General features: G+C 38.8%; 1 protein-coding gene across 1 annotated transcript in view; it reads right to left on the bottom strand.

The window, feature by feature from the left end:
* The window catches only part of LOC121960062 (LIM homeobox transcription factor 1-beta-like), a 62,001-nt gene that overhangs the window by 15,695 nt on the left and 27,627 nt on the right, over positions 1 to 18,679 (bottom strand). The gene's annotated exons all lie outside the window — the stretch shown is intronic.

The following is an 18,679-nucleotide window of genomic DNA, read 5'->3' as shown; positions in this document are numbered from 1 at the left end:
TATGAACTTGTTGGCGTAAATATTAAACCACCACAAAGTAAGTAGCAGGCTAATCAGTTTCAGATATGTCAACTCTTTATGGGAGTCAGGGTTTTTTTTTGGTAAATGATTCAAAATCAGACAATCATATTGATTTACTTTGTCTTACTGAAACCCAGCTCTGTCCTGATGAATATGTAAGTCTAAATGAATCCACTCCTCCCAATCATATCATTACCCACATTCCTTGAGCCACTGGCGGACAAGGGGGAGTTTCAGCCAGTTTTGAGCATATCAATGAAACCTAAACCTAAACGAATTCGAAATTTCATTAAAACTCTTGTTCTTAGTCTTTTACACCCTTTTACACCCTTTACCCTCGACAACCTTACAGCTGATTCTATTTGTGATAGTGTCCTATAACCAGTATTCAGAATTTTTAACTGAATTCTCAAAGTTTATATCAAGTTTAGTGCTTCAATCAGATAAAGTTATAATTGTAGGTGATTTTAATATTCATACGGGCGTCAATAGCCTCAGTAAAACGTGTATCTCATTATTAGACTCAATTGGCTCAGTCAGAGTGTACATAAACCCATTCACTGTTTTTACCACACCCTTGAGCTTGTTCTGGCGTACGGCATTGATATTGTAGACTCAATTGCCTCTCCACAGAAGCCCTTTTCATCAGACCTTTACATAATGACCATTGATTGTTATTACTCAATTACACAACACCTGCCAAAAAGTTCCTGCACTAGATGACTGTCTGACCATGCTGTAGCTTAATTTAAGGAGCCGATTCAATCAGCATTAAACTCAATACCACGTCTCACTTGCTATGGTTACACACTCACCAATATTCCGCTATTATTCAAAATATGACAATATTCTAAATTTGATGCAGGTCGTATAAACAACATATTGTGTCTAAATATCCCAAATCAGGCTGTTTTCCAAATTTAGCATTTTCCTATTAAGACGTGAGGGACAAGGGGCGCATGGTGGCTCAGCGTGTATAGAGGCTGTATTCTCACTGCAGCAGCCATGGATTTGATTCCGGCCTCAGACCTTTGCTGCATGTTGCCTCTTCCCTCTCTCCCCCTTTCACACTTGTGCTGTATCAATTAAAGGCAAAAAAATCCCTAAAAAATGTCTTTAGAAAAAAAGACACGAGGGATATATTGGAATTATTCAGAATGTGTGCAGCCAATTTGGAATACTCTTCTGAACTGGGGTATTCACCACAGTTTGTGACACATAGCCTCTTGTATGTTTGTATGTATGTCAGCACTGTGCATTGTCATGGATATGTTGTATACAAACCAACTCGCCAACAGTTTGCAAAGCTGTGGGGTAGAGTGGCATGTGAAAGAAAATCCCACATTTCTGGTCAGAAAATGAACGACACCTGCTCTCTAATTTTCATGAAAGACTTGGACATCAACAGGTTTTTGGATATGAGCAAATATCACAACACAATGCCGACCTTTTCATATAAGTGAAGGAAGGAAGGAGGAAGGAGGAAGTCCAACATGGGTAGAAAACTATGAAAATATACTTTTTTGATAGAAAGATACCCCAGTTGTTCTACTTCTTCATACTTTGATGTGATAATCATGTTAGAGCACATTTATCAGAGTGTTCATGGCTGCATGTAAACAGGAGTGCTGGTGGAATATTCATCTTCATTAGACATCTTGACAGCTTATCAGGAATAGTCTTTTTTGGCATAAGGGCAAAACTGGACTATATTGTGCATGTTAACGTCCTGAGTGTAACAAAGATCTCTTTACTTTTCCAACTTTAGCCCCTTCCAAATTGCTAATGTTGTTGATACTGCTACAGGCTCACAGTGAACAAAATCTGACTCTGTTGCACCTCTAAAAAAGAAGATAATGAATCAAAGTTGGCTCTGTGGTATAAAACCTCATCTTCACCGCTTCTCTTTCTAAGGTCTCTGCTTGAAAAATTACAGGTCCAAACTGAATAGAGTATTGCTCTGCGATTACAAGGTCTGTATGAATAATCTTGGTCTCAAATTAAACACAACACTTGGGAGGTTTACTGAGAGGTATACACATCAGTTTCAGAAATGCATTTGTTACTTCTAGGCTGGATTATTGTAATTCTTGATTATTAGGTTGCTTCACCAAGGCTTGAAAGACGCTCTAACTTATCCACAACACTGTGGCACGTTTCTTCTGTTTTAGCTTCTGTGCACTGGCTTCCCATAAAATCCCGAATTTAATTTAAAATCCTTCTCCTCACTTACAAAGCTCTGAATGGTCAGGCTACATTATATCTTACAGAGCTCATTGTTCCATTTTATCCTACCAGAACTCTGAGCTCTGAGAATGCAGCGTTACTTGTGGTTTCTTGCAAATTTCCCCACTGTGAGACTAATAAGGATTATCTTAGATTCTCTAAAACTAGAATGGGAGCCAAAGCCTTTAGCTATCAGGCCCCTCTGATAGCCCGGGAGGCAGACATTGTCTCCACATGTAAGTAGACTTAAGACTTTCCTCTTTGATAAAGCTTATAGTTAGGGCTGGCTCAGGCTTGCCATGGACCAGCCCCTAGTTAGAGTCATATAGACCTAGTCTGCTGGGCAACAGGTCTCTACCATTTTTTTTCCCGTTTCCCCGGTTTTATTGGGGGTTGTTTTTCCTCATCTGCTGTAAGGGGTCAAAAACAGAGGGATTTTGTTTGCTATTAAGCTCTCTCAGGCAAACTGTGATTTGTGATGTTGAGATTTCTAAAAACTTGACTTGAATTGAATTGCAGACTATGTCTATAGCTTTAGTATGATGACTTCAAGCTGAAAAGCAACCATTTTAAAGACTGGAGCCAAGACTGGGGCTCAAGAAGAAGCCATAGTCCCAGCCAGCACAGATCTCTATAGTGAGAAAACTTTCCAAAGAGGGAACATGAAAAGAGTAGAGAAGCCAAGGAGAGAGAAAAGACAGGCAAGGAACAAAAGACGACAGAATGTCTTTTTGAAAGTATTAACAATGTGTGCATGTGTGTGTGTGTGTGTGTGTGTGTGTGTGTGTGTGTGTGTGCCTGCACATACAACAGGGCAGAGTGGGGCTCTGTGAAGTGAACTTGTCCTTTCTTTCTGTACTTCTTCGCCCTAGGTCAAATGTTGGTATGTCACACTCTGTGACGGTGACAAACTCAGAAGAAGCTAAGAAACTAAGAAGCCAGACAAAAAAAATGTATCTGAATATATAGTTGAGCAAGAGAATTTTTGTGCACTCTGCAAATTCTATGAAAATTTGCCTGTTATACACCTTGCACAGTATGTAGGTGACACCTAGTCTTTATATGGCACATGAGGTCACGAAAGCTTTGGCTCCTGATGGTGCCATTGAACCATTGCAAGATAAAAGGGCACAACAATGTAACCTGATGAAAAGACTGTCACTAAAAACAGTGAAAGTGTTGGGAGCTGAAATTTTACTGAGATCATATTCTGAGATTTCATGTAACAACTGAATTGAATTGAATTGAATTGAATTGAATTGAATTGAATTGAATTGAATTGAACTGAACTGAACTGAACTGAATTGAATTGAATTGAATTGAATTGAATTGAATTGAATTGAATTGAACTGAATTGAATTGTTTTCAAATAGTTTTCAGTGGCCTCATTTATTAGCAGCCAGTTGTTTCTACAGTTATCAAAGAGATAAGAACATTTCATGAATCACACATGAACCCTATGGTAGGATGATTTCTGAGTTTAGATCTGCATTGGTGTTAACAGCTGCAGAGACTTCTATGAGATGGACTTGGCGGGGACGGAGGTCTGTTGTCTGCCACACCAACCAAACATGCTGACTGCTGACGGACTTCTCGCTATAAGCCAATTGGCTGCTGCAACAGGTGATGTGCCTTATGTTCTAAAACCAGCTACTGGCACCTTGATGATCTGAGTTGCAAGTGACAGCATCAGCTGATTTGAGACGAGCTGAGATGGGCCAGTGCACACGACTGAGACTTTTCTTTGTGATGTCACAAATTTTTGGTCTGAAATGGGCTTTAGACATCATGATTACAGTAAAAAAGTACTTTTTTAGGGTGAGGGATGAATTGTTGTCATGGAATAAAGAAAACAACCCTGACTGTTGGTAGGAAACAGGAAACAAACGTGGCCACCCAAAGCAAAGGTCATCATTTTGTCGACCCATTCATCCACCTCCTTCCTCTTTGAACTTTGTTGTGCTAGAATAACATCACCTGACAGTCAAGAACCATACTTCCTATAGCGTTTGATGACTCTATCACTGAAATGTAAACAGATGTAGGCATTTTGTGAAGGGGTTTATGCTGTCAATTTTTCAGAGGACAGCAGAATTGAGCCACATCAACTGATCACATGAAAATGAAACACTCATTCTGACTGCTGTTATCGGAAAGCATTCACCTGGAGAGTAATGGTCAGTGTTGTTCATTCTTGTATCTTGTATTCTTGTGTGGTGTGTTTGTTTTCCTATTACCACTTATTTTCTGCGTCGCCATATATGTTTTTACAGTGGCAGACATGACTTAACTTAAAGCTGCACGATAGATCAAATCACAAAGGCTGAGTGAAAGCTGTGTCTTAGTGATGAACCCACAGAGAACCTACAGCAGCAGCTGTTATCAGTGAAAAAGCTCTGAGTAACTGGGCACTACCTCCAGCAGCAAACTGACACAGATGGAGACTAGCTAATTGGCATAGTAGAGAATTTAGCACCAAAATGGAGCTCAGGTGGACAAACACCACTCGAAATGAATAATAATGTGCTACTATGTCTTCTGGATATGTAAATTGGCAAATATTTCAGTATCTATAATGTGTCTGTAGCATATTTTTAGCTTGTTGTGCTCACTCGAGTAGGAGAGGTTCTGTTGCAGTTTCTTTGAGACCATCAGAGGTATTATGCAGTCCCTCCAGGATTTTACAATACTGCAATCTCGACAATTAACTCAAATACAGCCAATCCCTGCTTGACCTTTCAGTTTTGTCCAATCACCGAAACTTAACTGTACATTTGATCATTTAAAATGGTTTTAGCCTTACCTACAAGTTAGGCTACTCTTCCTGTTGATCACTGCCTGTAGAATCAGGTCAGCTTGTTTCACCCTTGTAAACCTTCCTGACAGGCTCTGACGTGTATAATAAAAAAATAAAAAAATAAAATTAGTCTTTAAATGATAGAAAAAACATCTAAAAATATTACAATTTGTATTGCACATTTTCAGGAAAGCTTCAGTGAAATCAGGCATTTCAGGATGCAACAATCACAAACACAGCCAGCAGAATCCTGAGGTGACTGATTATGACTCATTTCAGGATATTTTTTTGAGCAGTGGCTGCTCTCAAAAAAGAAAGGTACTTTTATTGCTAAAATGTTTTTCTCTTTATTTGAGTTAAGTTTGGAGAAACAGTGTATTTCTATTATCGTGGCTCATCATTGTTTAGTGGTGTGCGATCACTACGTAGATTACTTCTGCTCTTAGGGTAAAGGAAGGTCAGGGCAGAGAGATACAGGGATGAGAGAAGGGAGGAGGTAGATCTAAGGCAGATACAGAAGGACTCAGTGTTTGGACAGCTGTAGTTCTCTCAGAGCAGGACTACCCTCCTCTATTCAGCAACTCTCTCTACCTGCTGTCCAACTCTATCCCTCTCTCTCAGCTCCTCTGTCAGCCTCTGTCTCTGTGCCTGTCTGCTCACAAGCTGACATTTACACAACCTCATTACAGTAGAGAAAAGTAAAAGAGAACACAGGAGACAGTCACGTCATTGTAGATATCAGTAGCTGTGAAGTACAAAAATGATTTGAATGTGAAGTTGTTGATCGACATTTTATGAAATGCTTTGGCCGTTTAGCTGCTGATAAGCATGTTATGGCCCATACCAGTCTACAGCTTAGCTCATTTGTCAATAAATAAATAAATATTATTTTGATTTATTATTTATTATTATTAATAATAATAATAATAATAATAATAATAATAATAATAATAATAATAATGTAAAACATGGTCTCAAAATGCACTATACTAATTAATGTCAAGCATTAGACCAACCAACCAACCCAGAAATATATATAATTTAACCAATTCAAATATTTGATATACATATATATATACAACAATAGCCTTAAAACACTGTAAACCAGGTTTCGATATATTTTATAGTTTGCATATTTTTGCTAAAAATAAACTGTAAAGTTTCTGGAGAGGTTTTTGTAATTTGGTAGAAATTTTAGAGAAAAGTGACAATATGCACACGTCCAATTAATTAATTCAAATGAATAACCTTATCTTTTAAGTCAGTGCACAGCAGGTCTGTTGAACATTCAAAAATGTCAAAGTTGACTACTGGCAAGTATGCAATTTAAGATATACTGGGGACAACGTTTCCAAAAACAAATCAATAATGTATGAATATTGTTGTTGTTCTAAAACTCAATCCAACAAACTAAACTAAATTAACAATCTGAGAACTCTGTCTCTTTTTACCCTATATCAGTACTTAATGATAAAGTTCTCAAATGGAAACTTACAGGGAAATATTAAATATATTATTGGTCTTATTTAGTAATCAATTTATTTTTCTAATTGGTATTTTCACTAACACTGTGTAAATGAGAAAGAAGAGTACATCAAGTATGCAAGTTAAGTTCCATGAATTAATTCATTTGAAATTATGAATCTAAAAAAGTGTTACCCTTTAAAAAAAGGTGTTTGTCACTACTGATATTTATGATACGGACAAAAAAGCTGCAAGTTCCAATTTGTGGTTTTAATTTTAAAATTCCTTAACTACAAATGGAAGCTTTTTTTAGAGTTTGTCACTATTTCCCAATCAGTTTTCATGTTCTTCTGTGTATGCTAAATGCTCAGTTTTTCATACATTTCACTTGGACAAACACCGTTTGTGGTGGCTTAGATAAGCCAACAGTGGCTGTTTGGTCAGTGGCAATGTGTTGGTCAGTGCATGATTCTTATATTGATTCAAACAGCTTAGGTACATAGTAACTCAGGACAGTCTGGTGTGATTGAGAAGGCGATGCTGCACAAAAAGATTTTTGGGGATGCGAAAAAAAAAATGTTATTTTGTTTTGTTTTTTTTAATTTTCAGGAGGAAAATAAGGCTCATTTTTCTAAGTGTTTTTTTTTGTAATACTCATTTGACCACAAGAGGCTGAAGTGCACGACCATGGGACTTTTCATTACTCTCTGCACTCTAAACACAACAAGCATCTCTTATTATTCAAAGTCTGATATATGAGCACTTTCATGTTACATAAAAGGTTATGGTGATAGTGGTCACTGTCACTTGCAGCAGCTACAGTACAGTACTGCGTTTGTGTTTTCTCATGTTTTTTTCAATAATTTGAATCATTTTATTATTCAACCATTTTTTCTCGCAAAAAAACATGTTTTCTTGCCAAAAATAAACAATTTCTTGCTAAAAAACAAACATTATTTCTCTCAAAAAAATCCAACATTTTTTCTCTTGCCCACCAAAACTATTTTTTTTCTCACCTGCCCCTCAGGGCTTCCATACTTCTCATTCCCTCTTCAACAAAAACAGCTTACACCTGCTATCTGGCTTTTTAATGCAACAAGCTAACAATCAGCCTTCACACCCAGGTGAAATGACTGCAGTAGTTACAGGATGTTTTTTTTTTTTTTGTTGTTGTTTTTTTAAAGATTATTTTTTGGGGCTTTTATGCCTTTAATGTATAAGAAAGACTTAACATGAAAGGGGGAGAGAGAGTGGGTGACATGCAGCAAAGGGCCGAGGCCAGAATCGAACCTGCGGCTGCTTTGGCGAGGACACAACTTCTGCAGATGGGGAGCCTGCTCTATCCACTGAGCCACCGGACACCCCAGTAGTTACAGGTTTTTGACCTTTGTTCCGTTTTGAGGTGTATCAGTCACACACATACACAGTTTTTTTTGTCTGGCTTCTTAAAGATTTCTGAGTTTGTCACTGTCACAGAGTGTGACATACCAACATTTGACCTAGGGCAAAGAAGTACAGAAAGAAAGGACAAGTTCACTTCACAGAGCCCCACTCCGCCCTGTTGTTTATATATATGCGCGAGTGCACACACACACACACACACACACACACACACACACACACACACACGTACAGAATGAAACCCAAAGCCAGGCACTTGTTGACAAATATCTTTGGTCTTTGGCACAAGAGAGATCTCCCCAAGAAAGAGAAGGAAAAAACTGCATGGAATACAGCTACAAATAGTGATGGAGATTGAGTGGGGACCATTTTTATGGCTTAACAAGTTCTTTGACATTGAGCACGACTACCTATGGTACCACTATGTTATGTTATGTTATAGCCACCTGTTTCTATCGTACAAGGGTATCACTCTCACAGTGTGTCTCCAAATGAAATGAGAGCATTCCCGAAAGTGCTGCTGATACGCAGCTACGGCACAGTTCCACAGCATTGCATAAATGTGGGAAAATAATGATGATGCCCATAATGCAGCTGAATCAATTACTGTCATCACTCTCACAATCTGGAGGCTCAGAGAAAATCTCTGCCATCTCACCGTCAACTGATGTTAACGTCAATCACAGTGAATCTTTTATGAAAAATTGTCATATCTACAAGATTTTACTGCACCTCTCTACCTGTACCTCCTGTTAAGACTGATTGTTTGGTTCATCTGCATTTCAAAGACCAAAGATGTTTGTCAACAAGTGTCTAACTTTGAGTTTCATTCAGAACGTGTGTATGTGTGCGTGTGTGTGTGTGTGTGTGTGTGTGTGTGTGTGTGTGTGTGTGTTTGAGAGAGAGAAAGAGACAGAGAGATATTACATAGGGGTGAAATTTGAGATTTTAAACATATTTTATTTACATTTATAACCTCATAATACAATATAAAATGCCTCTTTGCTGTGCACAATGTCAACACTTCAGCAAAAAAATCAATTATCTTTTTTTTCAAAGGAATATTATAGGAGTCTGAACAATGTGTGTATGAAAACTTTTTAAGATCTGAAATTCCTAACCTACTGTTTTGGATATTTTCATGGAAAATCAAAAACATGAAAGATAAGATAAGACAAGACAAGATAAGATTAAAGAAAAACGTTAAAAAAACGTGCACTGTAGCCTCATACTTTGACCGATTTGAAAAATTTCATCTGATTTGCTCTTATCACCTAGTTATTTAAATGTGTAAATGTCGAAATTTCACTGCAGACATTAATGGTTTATAGGGTTGAAATGGCAATCAAGAATTATAAAACATCACATAGCTGACACATTCTTAAAGCTTAAATTCATCATCATAGAAAATGATACTATAATGTCAAGCTGTTATGTATTATATAAATTCAAATTTTTATTTCACACATTATCTATCTGCTCTATCCAATAGCTGTTTAAGGGAATAAAAGGATGAGAGACACTGTTATGATTTTGTTTAGTCTTTGCGCTGTGTGTGTGTGTGTTTCTGTATTCTCCACCTTTTTTCTCCCCCAGTGCCTGTGTGTGTGAGTGTGTGTGTGTGTGTGTGTGTGTGCAGCGGTAGGCGGCGCACCTGTTCCTCGTTTTTAGAACACTCCATTGCAGTTGGTAACCTTTATGTTCTACCTATATGATATATATATAACCTATATGTTATGTTATTTTGTGCTCCCTGTTGTTTTTTCTCTTGTAGATTATCATGTGTTTTTTTGTGCAGTGATTTTTTGTTCTTTAATAGTTGACTCTTATGATTTACCTTATGCCTTTTGTTCTCTCATGCAGTTCTCGCCTGTGACACGCAAACGCTACAGCCTGCCTACTTCTCACTGTTGTTTCACTTGTTGGAGTGAACCTTGCATGCCAGCCTGCCCAACGTCGCCTGCCCTTTTGTTCATTCATTCATTTTTACAATAAACTCTGTTAAGCTTGTCCAAGCTCTGTCTCTGCATTTTTGGGTCCCAGACACAAACAGCCTCACAGACACATAAATATGAAAAAGAAAAGACAAACTATATGCACCTGTCAATATGTACTATGATGACAAAATAACACATTCCATATGACTGATGACAGTGGTGTACTCAGGCCATCTGAAGGGCAGGGTCCACTGGTGAGCCACCAGAGAGTTTTGTAGCATTTAGGTCAGCCTAAGGTTTAGAATCATTCTAAATTGATGGCTGGTGTCTGCTATCTGCAATCAGCTGACGCACCCCCATTTCTCCTTATGAGGAAATGTGTTTACCCAGAGGTGTATCATGGAAAAGCTGTAAAGTTGTTTTTCCACATATATTAAACACCTATGTCAGACCCTCAGTGAGTTTGTGAATGCAACCAGTCAGAAAAAAAGCTGATCAGCTGTTTGACCTTTTCTTCAAACATGTTGAAATATTTCAGTCTCGGATGCGCTCTCTTCTGAATGTATGCACTAAATGACATCTTAACACCTGATTGGAGGTTGATCATAATCTTTTATTTACCCTATAATAATAATAATAATAATAATAATAATAATAATGAGACATAATAATAATAATAATATAATAATAATAATAATAATAATAATTACATTAAAAATTATGGGAGTAGTAGCTGATGGTCACATTTTTTTAAAAAACATTGGACTGTTACATGTCATAATATGCTGCATTTAGTTTTTTTGCTATGTATTTAGTTGTGTTTCATTTCAGTGTGTGTTCACAATTACTAAGACTGCCTGGCATTCATCATTTGCACATATGCATGATGTGAGGCAGTTCTAAAATTGTTCACAGAGTATGAAAAAATTGATGAATTCTAGATTTTTACTTAAAAGTTTGTATCCACAGTTTAAGCACAGACTTGTGCACACGCACTGTGAATGAGGCCCAATCAGTTTATGGACACTGAAACCCTGAAGATCAGATGTGATCCAACAGTAGGCTTATATGTAGAAAATCATTTAGGACACAGATGACCTCACACATGATGACCACAGATTGCACACTACAGTAATGCAAACAGTTGAAACTCTTTCTAAATGTTATAATCATTACACTAATGTCATGGCGAAGAATATTTCCAACAGTTAACAAACTCCTGAGAACACCTTTGCTACCAATACATTGCACATTTTACAAGAAAAGATATTTGTCAGTGATGCTCAATATCTGTGGAGCACAGTTTTCAGTTTCCGCCTATACAAACAAACATTTTCTTAGTAAAAAGTCTTAAGTCAGACAAGTATTTTCTCCCTGTAGAGAAAGGCTTACATGACCCATATTACAGTAGTGATTTTTTTTTCAGAACTGAAAATTTGCATTACGAAAAAGTTTATGATAGAACAAATTCTCTTAAATCAATTGTGCATATGTGCGGCTCCTGCATGTGTCCCAGTGTCCAGGACAGACAGACGTGCAATAGATGTAGTAAATAACAATTAAATTACAATAATGACAAAAAAAGAAAGAGAAAGAGAGAGGGGAAGAGAGAGGGAGAGAGGGGGAGAGATGCACAGCAATAATGGTAACAAACACATGTCATATTACAATAGTGATAGGTGTAAAATTACTAAATGCACTCTATGATAGCATGTGATGACACATGCAAATATTGTGTGTGTTGATAAGAGTCCCATATGAATATTAATAGTGGAGGCATGATGCATAATAATGGCAATAGAAGGTCGCATCAAGCAGGATTCTGCTGTCGGTTGTGTCCGACACATGCGGGCTCTACAGAACCCTGCAGCTTCAGTGAGCTAGTGAGGCTTTAGATTTAAATAAACAGCTTCTAAGGGCTAAGGACTTTTAGTCTTGTTTATTTTAAAATCTCATTTGGTGCAGCTTTCAAGGAGACTGAACATTTGTTCCAACAGAGGATTCATGAAAAGTCCTCTCAATGAGGACCTGGACCACCACTGACAGGGGCTACCTCTTTGAAGGAGCCTCCTTGACCCCCTGGCCCTGCACCCTATGCTTCCACACTGCTCCAGCGGCTTAACAAGCATTGAGGTACAGGATTAAAGAGGACAAGAGGAGTGGAGAAAGGATAAGGCAGTAAAATCAGACTGTGTGTGTTCCTTCACTATTCTCTTGTTTGTTCTCCCTCCTCAGAGATCTGGCTGACCAAAAGGAGGAGGCTGGGTGGGTGGGTGGCACTTTCGAGTGGCAGCTTGTTGGAGTTTTAATTAGTAGACGTAATCAAAAGATGATTGTGAAGGAGGCAGGGAGAAATAAAAGCAGGATTTAGAGAGTGGGGATGTGCTGTTTGCTCAGCCAAAGCTCAAGAAGTCAAAGTAAGGCCTTGGGATCCTCCAGGGACTCACTTAAACACATTTGTTAGCAGGAAATCAATCAGATGCACTCACTGATTTACCTATAGGTGGTTCACGTACACTGAGTGACTCTGTCAGAGGTGGTGGTGTTGGGAAAAAAAAGGAAGATGGGAAAGTAGTTGTTGAAGTGAAGGTGAGGCAGCTGAATAGAAAAGAAAATTATAGCTGCTGCATAGCAGAGGGTCAGGGCCAGGCATTTTGAGGAGCAAGAAAAAGAAGAGGAAACGGGTCCATTGGCACAACTTTCCAGACCAAAAATCACTGAACCTTAAACTGTCTAATAGTACTATGGCATAGTAGGCACAAGTATTTACCTGCAGCTTGAATTTTCAACTTTTGACATGGCAATATTGAGACTGAGCAGTGGGAAATGACAGAGGTTACTTTGCACCAAGACCTTGCACAACCACTTGGGTTGTGATAACTGTCCATGCAGACAAGTATTTATCATCTTTAACACTGAAAATCATCTATCTAGTAATATGCTCATGACATGTGATAATATTTATGCTAAAAATACAAACAATAAAACAAAAGATAAGAGAACATAAGAGTTGCATTAGATATAACAATAGGATGCATATTGACGTTATGGTTGAACACTTGAACACAAGTTATCAGAGACTCCAGCATTCATACAGAACCAAACATACCTCAGAAACAGTGGTAGAAGAATAAAAAGAAAAGAAGATGAAAGGAAGATTAAAAGGAAGAAGAGGAGGGAAACAAATAAGAAATACATGAGGATCTATTTGCTGAATTTTCCGACTCAAAAATATCATTAATCTTTGAAATATCTTTGAAATCATGTGTTTCTAGGGAAAAGCATGTCTGAACCACACTACCATGGATGTGAGCTTACAGATGGCTCCAAGGCAAGTTGTTATCAAGTTGAATTACCTCTCCAGTGTAGAGTTTAGAAGTGATTTTTACACTATGATACAGCTAACCACCAGGGTGCAGTATAATAGCTGTACATCTATTTATGGGAAGATTTCAAACTAGTGTCAAAAATTCATCAAGACAGAATTCTGAGAATTTGCATACTTCATCTAGACAACACAGAAAATATCTGGAATGTCTATTTTTTTTTTTTTAACCAAGACTGATAGACCCATAACTGAGAAAATCATGCTTAGAGATGCTCTTTTTGCCATTGAGCTACATGATGGCAGAATTCAAAATTATGTCAAAAATTAAAAAAAACACAGTTCTAAAATCAAACACATTTTATCTACCCTGACAATAAAACATTGCCATTTTTTCATAAAAATTGGAGCTTTATTTAGAGAGGATTTGCAGTAGCTGGTTATAGCACTCTTTACAGTGATGCATTTTGATGCACGATTGGTCCAATTTGATCACTGAAAAATCTGTGTAATGCACTTGTGTCGTAGGTTTAATTATTTCAACAGTTTTTAATAAAAATAGAGTGATGGACTTCATAATTTGCACTAGGTTGGAAGTTACAAGTGTCTTCACAACTAGGCCTGCAGTTTAATGAAAGTTGCAAAGCCGTAGGCCAGACAGTTATGTTATGAATTTTCCAAGTTTTGAACTTCACTGTTGCAGTCACTGTTGCACCACCATCAGGACTATTGGCCCCAATTCCTGATGAAGAAGTTTAGCATGTGCCAAGTTTGCTTTATTTTTATGCACGGTGAGTTAGTTTCCTCAGAAGAGGAGAAGGAGAAGGAGAAGGAGAAGGAGAAGGGGGAGAATACTGGAAAACAGCAGACCAGCAGCAGAGCTGCACAGCCCCTAATCATTTATCCTGTAGAAAATATACACAATAATATTCACATTGCCAAAAGTATGTAGACAGTCAAAAATATGTTAAATCCTCAACATTCCTGCTATATATGTGACAGCTGAACATGTGTTTTACCTTATGGGCTTTAATCTGCTGCTAGAACTTCCTTCACTCTTTTTGGAAGATGTTGGAATTTGGATGCTCCCATTCAGCGACAAGGACATTAGTTAGATCCACCACTGATGTTGATAATGTCTGACTCATGGTCAGTGTTTAGGTTTATCCCAGAGTTACTGGATGGGTTCAGTCAAGTTCTTCCACAGCAGACTGGGAAAAGTGTTTCTTTATGGAGCTGGTCTGTGCACAGGGGCATTATCATATTGAAACATTAAAGGGACAGACACAAACTGTTGACACAAAGCATGAAAAACATTATTGTCTAAATTATAATTATTTGCTAAAGCATTAAAGTTTCACTTAAATGGAGCTACATGGTTTGGACCACACCAGGGGCTGTCCACATACATTTGACCATGCAGTGAATTTGTTGAATATAAACATAAATACAGGTTGAACCTATGAGAACTTGGCTTGGGAACCCGAGGCTCATCGGTTCAAACCAAGTACAGAGTGTGGACTGGTAGCTGTACAGGCACCATCCTATGAGGAGGCCCCCTCACTCTGACATCTCTCCCATCAGGAAAGCCTGTGTAGGTCTTGTCTGTGCATGCATGTGTATTTTGGGCCTTTGTGTGTGTAAAAATAACGAGAGAGAGAGAGAGAGAGAGCGAAAAAAAAAAATTTCCACACAAGGGAATGAAAAAGTATGACCACTTCCTTCTTCCTCCCCTATTTTGTCATAATCAGAATATGCTAAATAAACTTGATGTTATTAGCTGTGATCAGTAGCTTTAGATGTCACCCTGTCACTCTGTCAGTCAGTCCACAAAATTCTCCCCACCATTTGGCAGCCACAGGCTTTGCCTTAGAAGGCTGATATTTGGCATGGAGGTGAAATGTGTGTGTGCGTGTGTGAGTGAGTGATTGTGTGTTTGTGTTCATGCCAACTGGCTGGAGGGGGCAGTGGGAGTGGCCTATGACAAAAAGGCACAAAACTTCCAAGTGGATTCAAAGACTTGCACAAGATTATGAGAAAAGATTGGTCATCAGCCAATGGGGGGTATGAGGTGGCCTTTCACAATTCATGTGATATGACCAAATTTGATAGAAACACACACACGCATACACGTACACACACACACACACACACACACACACACACACACACACAATTCTACCATGTCCCCTTCATCCAGCCTATATTACATAGCCTGGATGAAGGGCAGGTACCATACCATAGGAAATCATTGTTGTCAGGTAACTCTGCACCGGTGCTGTACGTTTTAGGTACCCAGTATCTACAATAATACTCAAAGTATAGGTCAGCTTCCCTTTCCTTTTAAATGCCCTGTGAGTACCCAGTACCTACAAAAATACTACAAAAAATATTAATTTCTCCTTCCCCCTAAAGTACCCTGAAGGTACCCAGTACCTAAAAAGTATTTACATCCTAAGTCATTTCTCCTGTCCTCTAAGACTTCCTTGTTACTCCCTTGTTCCATTGTATACATTTAAATACCAGTAGGAAGCAAAAAGTATTTTATATAACATTACACCGTAGGTTAAAAGGGCTGACATTGTAATTGTCAGGTAATTAGTAGGACACAAGTCATATTGCTGTGGTCTCCTTTCATGTATTGTTATATGGATTTAATATGTAAACTTTCACGTAAAGTTGGCTCTTAAACACAGGAAATTTTTGCATTTTGCCTTCCAGGGGATAACCTACGAGCACAATAGCATGCCGTTCAACTATTTCCTGGCACCTCGCACTTTCAGCAAATTTGTGGATGTGGCAGTTCAACCGCTGCACGTATGTGGCATGGGGGTGTTATTTTCTCAACAACCTCATCAGCATGGCCAAGTCCAAGGAACAGGCTATGCTCCACACAGTCCAGTTGATCTTATATCTAACCAAGCTGAGGTTTGTAGTCAACTGAAAGAGAAACATCCCATACCACACCAACGGATGGAGCATTGGGGGGGTGGGGGGATTGCTCGACACACACAGCCTATGGGCCACTCTGTCAGAACACAGACAGGTGGTGAAAGTGAGATGCCTGAAGAGGTGGTTTGCCAGCCTTTGCCTATGGCAGGGAACATCACAGGAACAAGTGACCTCTTTCATCTCTGTGTTTACGGATGTGTACCTGATGGGGCAAGGAGGGACCTGCCTGGGGAGACTGGTAGATAGCGTGTGCCTTCCAACAGAGGTGTGATTCATCAACCTTGTCATGATAGAGGCAGTGTTTTAGGTACTCCAACACTTCATGGCCCCTATCACAGGGACAGCACAAGTTGCTGAGGACCAACAACTGCACTGCAGTGGCCTACATCAACAGGCTGCTCTGTCTGCTGCCAGAGAGCCTGTGGTTGCGAGCCTCAGAGCATCTGTTGTCTCTGAAGGCTCTTCATGTTTTGGGATAGGAAAACGGGTGCAAACCTCATGTCAAAGGGCGGTCCCCGACCGGACAAATGGCCATTCTGGGCTTGGTCCAAGAAAGCAGAGGTGGATCTGTTTGCTAGCCAAAGCAACACTCACTGCCAGCTATGATTGTCCCTGGTTCCACAGGGACAACAGTCCCTCCTAAGGATGGATGTGTTTGCACACACACCATGGACAAGGAAGCTGCTCCACACCTATCCGCTCCTCTGTCTTATCCCTCTCCTGTTGGAGAGAGTGATCAGGAGCAGTTGTAGGTCATTCTGAGAGCCCCAGGTTGCCACTCTGTGCTGTGCCATGCACAAACTTTATCTTGGCAGCCCAGCACTGTACTATCCCTCAGTTTGAGGAGCCTCTGTCTGAGAAGGGGGGTACAATAGGCCCATTGCCCAATCTGGATCAACTTCTCCAGGCCTGTCTCCTGAAAGGGACAGGCTGATGGGGGCTGTATTGTCTGTGCAGGTTGTGCGAACCATCCAAAGTGGTTGGGATTCTAACACTGGTGCAGGGAAAGGATATAAGATCCCCTGTCATGTGCAGTTGGCTCTATGTACGTGGTAGTCATGTCTTCTTGCCATGAGGGTTTTGGTGACAGACTGGTCTTTGCCCATGTAGAGCCTCTCTCAGACAAAATCCCTGCTTTGTTCCCAAAAACTTAAGGAGTTTGTTCAGTTTGAGAGTAAAATAATTGGATTACTTTTGTCCTCCATCCCATTAGGGACACAGAAAGGCAAAACTGCATCTGCTCTGCCCAGGTTGTGTGTTTTATGTTGAATGCAGGGACCCCATCAGATTTAAATGTGGTGTGGCTGTGTCTGTGGCCTTGTTCAGCGGTATGAGTGTTGAGGACATACTTGTGGCAGCGTTGTGGTCTCTGCCCTTGCCATTCTTATGGTTCTATCAATGTGCAAATGCGTGCTCGAGATTAAAGGAGTATAACCCAAAGAGTCCAGCGAAGGGCTCTGCTTGTGCTAACAGAATTGCAGTTAGAGACTGCAGATGAAACTGATACCTGCTGTCTTCAGATGTATAGAGAGTCGCCAGTGTAAAGGACAGGCCGTTAAAATAATACGACTAACTAATTCTAATGACAGGGCAAAACTGGATTTAACCTAACATAAGTAAATCCATCCAATAGTTGAGATATTTCAGTTTGGACCAAAATGGTGGACTGAATGACTGAGACTGCCATCCTCTGAGTCATCTTCACTTTCTCCACTTAGTTTGTATGTTGCTTAGATTAAAAAGAGGTAACTCTGTTTGTAACATAGTCTTTAGATAAACACCCTCAGACATAATCAATGGGTTCATGCAAGAAATAATTTACAAACAAATTTTCTTTTATTTTTGCTCATATCCACACTTTGTTCTTAGTATTCAATGATTTTTGGTATTCACCAATGTTTTCTTATGTTTGCTAGTATCTTCGGTAAGAGTACATGTTATGACTCATATAAAGCACCAAGATCATAGAAAAAATCTCATTTTCACAGACAACAAATTGTTGCATGAATATCATTTTATTTAATTTAGATAACGTTTTAAGAGTAATTATAGTGATTGGATTATTTAATTTTGGGGTGAAAGAAATACTATACTTGCTCCATTAATCCCAATTACTGTAATTGCAGTTACTGTGTGTCCAGTGGTGGACTCTAACTTGGTACATTTACTCAAGTACTGTACTTAAGTATAACTTTTAGGAATTGTTACATTAATTGAGTGTTTTAAGCTAATGCCACTTACCGTTTCTACCTCACTACACTTCAGGAGGAAATATTGTACTTTTGACTCCACTACTATTATTTGATACCTACTTTACAAATTAAGATTGTTGTACGCAAACAATATGAATATATACCAATGCAGCTTATTTATTTACTCAATGGATCGGAAAATTTATTGACAACTTTTCTTTTATAATCATGTAAGTCATTTTCATTCAGAAATCATTTCATGGTTCCAGCTTCTCATATATAGTGAATGTATAAAGACTTCAATTACTTTGATTTCTTTATTTATTTAAACCTTTTTGCATGTGTACTTTTAATTTTAATACTT

The sequence above is a fragment of the Plectropomus leopardus genome, chromosome 20 (assembly GCF_008729295.1).
Source record: "Plectropomus leopardus isolate mb chromosome 20, YSFRI_Pleo_2.0, whole genome shotgun sequence".
In the NCBI taxonomy this organism is placed as follows: domain Eukaryota; kingdom Metazoa; phylum Chordata; class Actinopteri; order Perciformes; family Serranidae; genus Plectropomus; species Plectropomus leopardus.
This window is presented reverse-complemented; position numbering and strand designations above follow the sequence as displayed.